Genomic DNA, 6,315 nt, shown 5'->3' with positions numbered 1-6,315 from the left:
TAAATTTGTAAAAATTTTACAAATTTGAAAACTTCGTTTTTTCCCCCACACCCACTAGGAGTTCATGAGAGGGAAACTATATGTTTTTGGGCTCAATGCCCTCAAATCCTAGGGGTAAAAGAGGAAAAAATACGCAAATTTCACCAATGCTGATGGGAGCGGGGTACTAGCGATACCAAGGGTTGTCCTGCTTGACCCAGTATACTGACCCCGCCCATTGTTTGACGAGGCCTTGATTTAAGCTCCCCTGACCAAATAAAAAGGTCAAAGAGGTTGTTGCTTTGCGGATGCAGGTGCAGCTTCGATCAAGGCCAGGGGGCTTTTTTTCCTGTCTCCCGGGAAGCGGGGGCTACCCGGGAAAACCTTGGGAGGCTCTCCCTGGTTTAAAGGGAAAGAAAACCAAAGGGGGGCTTCACCCCAAACCCCTCATAGGCCTTGGTGCACCTGGAAACCTTTTTTCTCATCTCTCACTAAAGCCCTATGGGGAGCCCTTGGGCCGGTCACCAGGTCATTGGGCCTCAAACCCCCACTGCGGCAAAGGGGTTAGGGGGGGGTTTAAATCTTAAGACTTTTTTTCAAGGAATGGTTGCAAAAAAGGGAGCTTGGACGCCAAACCTTCTATGCAAAAGAGGACAAAAAGGGGGGCCCCCTTTCTATTAGGTCGGCCAAAAGGCCCCGGGGACTTTTTATTCTTTTCTTAAAAGTATGAAAAATGTACAAATTTAGCATTTTTTAAAGCCTTTGGGTGTCTATGGCACGGGACACAGACAAAAAAACGCACCAAAAATGAAAAATAATTGAATATTGAAACCCAAACACTGCACATTAAGATTTTCTACTGGAAAATTTTTACAGAAACAATGAAGGGTAATCTGAGATTCAAGTTAGACATACACTAGCTGTGTTTAACAAAATTAGCTATGTATTCGAAAAACTGATTTCCCTTTGGAGTTTTTTCGGAAAGTGAAATGATATTTCCTTTTTAAAGAATATAAAAGTTTTAAAAAGGTTTTGAAAAGGAATAAGTCAACTTATTTAATTTTTTTTTTTATGTTATTTAAAATAACAAAATCACAAACATGAAAATTAAAGAAAATATCGTTTAAATCCATTTTCCTGTTTCCTTTTTAACACTTTCAATAAAATACAAAGGGAAAAAGTTACTTTATACATCAAAGTTTTTCATAGATATAACCCGGTTGTAAAATTGGCAAATTAACTAAATTTTACATAAAAATATTCAGTACCCCATTCATCCTGTCTGCTCATCCTGAAATTGTTAATCTCGCCAAACATAGAGGGAAATACAGGACAAAAAATTCAATGGTTTATCCTGTACTTTCTTTCTACATGACTTGTGTTTTAGGGCAAACAAAGTTCAAATACTACTTCTGATAAAGGTACGAGTCAAGGATATCGTCGATTACAGTATAACGAGTAATCCAGATGGGTCGGCCTCGAAGGTTCTTCGTAGTCGTGTTCAAAGGCGAGTCGAAAATAATTATATAGTTAAAACCTGGAAATATATAAAATTCATATATGTATACACATACATATATGTATATGTATACATATACAATTATATTGCACACACATACTCCCAGTAGTATACATATTCATGTACATATTATGTCCATACTATATATATGTATATATACATACACACACATATATGTGTGTGTGTATCCACATATAATGTAATAAATCTCTCTTTACACACACACACAGATATATTGGGTGCTTTATACCCCCCTCCCTCTCTCTCTCTCTCTCTCTCTCTCTCCTCTCTATATATATATATATATATATATATATATATATATATATATATATATATATAAAATATATATATATATAATATATATATATATATAATATATATATAATATATATATATATATATATAAATATATATATATATAAATATTTTATATACATATATATATATATATAAATATATATATATATATAAATATACATATATATATATATATATATATATATATATATATATATATATATATATATATATATTTGCGTGGGGGCCTCTGCTCAGGGTAATATGGTAGCTCTTATTATGTAGAAAGTGCTTGCATGCCTTCCCATTTTCAGCTGCCACTGTTGGCTAGTCTGATGCAAAAAAAGGAGCAGTCATGGATGAGCCTCCCATGCCAACTCATAGCCTCTACATCAAGACTTACACAGTGCCTCCTTGTGTTATCTATGGAAACTGGGTGCTTTGCGGTCTTTGGCTTAACTGTGGAGCATCTTGGTGCAGTAGGAGGCCTAAAGGTACTGAGTCATAGCACACCGGCGTGTGGACATGTCATGGTTTCATACCAACTCTTGTCCCCCAGCCCCCCTGGAGTTAATGTGTGGTTCTTGGGAGGCGGACCTTGCCAGTCCTCCTTCCCATAATAAAATCTCTGTCAGTGCTGGGCGAGGGGTACAGCCCATCCTACCCAGCAAGTGGGGTGGGCTGTGGGTTCCGTTAGGAAGTCGACTGACCGGGGATTGGGGGTTCACTCATCCCTCATAGGTGGATGTTGGGCCCCACAGTCTGCTGCCCACATTCATATGGAGTAACATCGGCGGGGATGCCAGAGGTAATATCAAGTTCATTGATCTTGACTTTGCTGACAACTTTGCTATTCTTTTAAAGTCCCTGGAATCTCTGGTGGCTACTCTTGATGCATTCAGCAATGATGCTTTGAGGTCTCCTGGATCAAGACCAAGATTATGCCCATCAGATTTTCTCTTCCCGGGACAACCCTGGTTGGAGGAGGCCCATAGGATGACAAAGGAAGTTGTGGCTTAGGGAGATCAGTGCATGTCACGAGGAGTTAGAGATGGGCCTTACAATTGGAAATGAAGAGTGGATGCGACTATACACCCGTCGGCATCAGGTTTATTGATTAATGTGTGTTGTGTGTGTGTGTGTGTTACAAAGAGAGTGAGATACCATGCAAAACCAGAAAACTTTACTACAGTCAAGACATTGTCACTGAGACTGAAAACTGTGTGCTAGTCGCCTTGCACGTGTACTGCGTGCAACCCTGTGCACTCAGCCACCGTACAACCAGGTCTCTGCAGCCAGAAATCTAGTTACAGAATTTATGAGATAGGTTGTTTCTTTTATGATATAGGTTGTTTCTTTGAAAGGGAAAGTAAAAGAATTAGAAGAATACTTGTAAGTACTTGGTTATTTGGGGGGAAATCTTAGACATAGTTGGTGTCCTTAGAAATCTTTTTGTCATTGAGGAAGCATTTCCAAGTGACATTGTGACCCTGCGAGCGGCAAGGTAACGTCACAGAATCCCCTACATGGTCACGGGAGAGTGTTGATAGATGCGAGGCAGAGCGTTAATCAGGGTGTCCAGGCAACACATAGGGCCTTCCTCAGTACTTCGCCGTTCCACACTTATTATTTCCACTGTAGCATTCGAACCTGTATCTACATTCTGTAATAGGCATATTGCATAGGTATTGCCAAATATTCATCAAGAATGAAGTGGATAACTATAGTAAAAAGACGAGTGTAGGAATTTTGACTTCGTGGTGTTCTCACCTCCAACTTGTATGTAACTTGTGTAGGGATTTTGAAACAAAAGTTTTAATGTAATGGCAACTGCATATATTCAGGTTTGGTTAGGATGATCCTATTTTTGATGCCAACAGACCTGGTTTCGGTCTGAGACGCAATCCAAATAGACGACAGAGATTTGCATAATGAAGGTAGAAGTGGATGCCATAGAGGACAGCTTCTCCTCCAGACTCAGCATGTTGGTTGCCTCTTCCAGAAGCTCTTGAGGCGTGGAAATGGAAATGTAACTTGGTCAAAGATGTCGATCCAAAAAAACAAAATATTCAGTTTAAATGTGGACATTTAGATTCTGTTTGAATACAGGTCTTGAATGTGTCTTCTTAAAGCTGACAATGTGTAATCAGGTAACTTGTGCAGTTATATCTTTGTGGAATTCATGTCGAACAAATTGCAAGTAGAACAACAAAGGGAAGTACACGAATATGCCGAAGGCCTTTTCGCATTTACTGCTCATCAGGGCATATAAGACTAGAGATACATAGAGGTGTATACATGTACTGCGTGGTCAGGTCATGTCGGTGACCTAACTAGAGAAGCAAGTTTGTTGTTTACGTCGACTCCGACGGCCATCTCCCTAAGTGGTCCCAGGCCTCCATCATTAAACAAGGTCTGCCCCCACAACAAAGGAAGATGGTAGAAGTGGCGTACATACACACAACTAACAACTTCAACACCGCAACAGGGAGCCACGAACTAGCCAAGGTCGTCGCACAGCTAATTACCGACGTGATCTGATCGCGCAGTGCATGTATATATACACACTTCTATGTATCTCTAGTCTTATATGCCCTAATGAAGCAGTAAATGCGAAAAGGCCTTTGGCATATTCGTGTGTTTTCTTGTACCTCCCTTCGGCAATTGTAGATATGCATCGAATGGGACTTGGAGGCTGGATCCTTGAGTTGCCCAGTCACAAGGTGTCATTGCCATAAGGCCAACCATCAGCAGGAGGGCTCGGATCATTGTTTACGCTGACAAAATGGATGAAGAAGAGAATAATAAACATATACTCCTGTATTTTGATGTGTCATATAAAAGTAAAGTAAAATAAAATAACAATATATATAAAATAGAATAAAAATTAAAACAAGTTGAACTAAGATCTGGAAGGGATGAACAACACTGTGGGCCATTACTAAACCAAACCTCCGGTTTCTTACCCGGAGTGACCTAGGTTCAAGGCCCGGTCAGGGAGGGTTATTATATATCTATATCAGTGCAGCATTGCATTATTCTATCTTTCATATATATACCTCAGCACATCTGACTTAGGTTTCGAATTTCTAAATCAATTTCCACTGAGTGTCCACGGGATGTGTGTAAAACCTCGCTATCATTACTCATGTAGAAAGGTAATGTCTATGGAGCAAGTTAAATCCTAGTTGCACACTCCATTTAGTTGGTCATGTGGTATGATTGGTTTAGTACTGGCCCTTCGGTTTCTTAGCCGGAGTGACCTAGGTGCGAGGCTGGTCAGGGAAGGTTGCTATATATTTATATCACTGTGGCAATGTCTTATTCCATCTTTCATATGTATATATATATAACATATATATATATATATATATATATATATATATATATATATATATATATATATATATATATATATATACATACACACATTGTGGGGAATAATGTAGTCTGGCTTCGCTATGTAGATGACATCCTTGCTGTAGTACCGACCAAGACAAACCTTCAAGAACTCCTCCACAGACTAAATGCAGTGCACCCCTCCATACAGTTCACCACCGAAGAGATGAATGAACAGCTTTCTTTCCTCGACGCCTTAGTCCATAGAAGACTTGACGGCCCGGTGTTCTCTGTATACAGAAAGCCCACTAATAAAGATGATTTCATACATTATTCCTCTCCCCACAACAGTCAATCCAAAGAAGGCGTGGTCATGGTTTCTTTCTCTGAGCGCTTAGAATTTTCAGCCTGGAGTTCTTGGAGGAGGAAATACATGTCAGCAACACATTCCAATGCCTCCGTTACCCTCGCACCTTGCTCAACCACCTCCGACGGAAGGCGGAAAAGATCATGACCAGATCAAGAGGGGACGCCACACAGCTGACAGAACACCTGGAGGTCCTTGTGGGCTGTACAATGAAGATAACTACCACTTCTGGCAAGAAGATTGGAGATATCGTCAGGGAAAAGAGATCAGACCACAACAGACCTTGCAGCTAGGTGTACAGTATACCTTGCAGTGGCTGCAATAAGGTATACATAGGCAAGACAGGACGTGGCCTCCACGAACAACGTATCGACCAACACCGCAGCGTCATCCGACGACATGACAAGAGAAGCGCCTTCGTTGTTCACGTCGACTCTTACGGCCATCTCCCTAAATGGTCTCAGGCCTCCATCATTAAACAAGGTCTACCCCTTCGACAATGGAAGATGGTAGACGTGGCGTTCATACACACAACTATCAACTTTAACACTGCAACAGGGAGCCACGAACTAGCCAAGGTCGTCGCACACCTGATTACTGACGTGACCTGACCGCCTAGTACATATATATATACACACCTCTATGTATCTCTAGTCTTATAGCCTCCGGGCTAGTACAGTGGTAATGTGTCGGCCTCTCATCCAAGGGGTCGGCGGTTCGCGCCCCGCCCAGGCGCGAGAAGTTGCAACTGTCGCCAGTACGCGTGGCACACCGGTGACATTCAGCCGTGCACCGCTAACACACGTGAGCG

Source organism: Penaeus monodon, chromosome 10, assembly GCF_015228065.2.
Source record: "Penaeus monodon isolate SGIC_2016 chromosome 10, NSTDA_Pmon_1, whole genome shotgun sequence".
In the NCBI taxonomy this organism is placed as follows: Eukaryota; Metazoa; Arthropoda; class Malacostraca; order Decapoda; family Penaeidae; genus Penaeus; species Penaeus monodon.
This window is presented reverse-complemented; position numbering follows the sequence as displayed.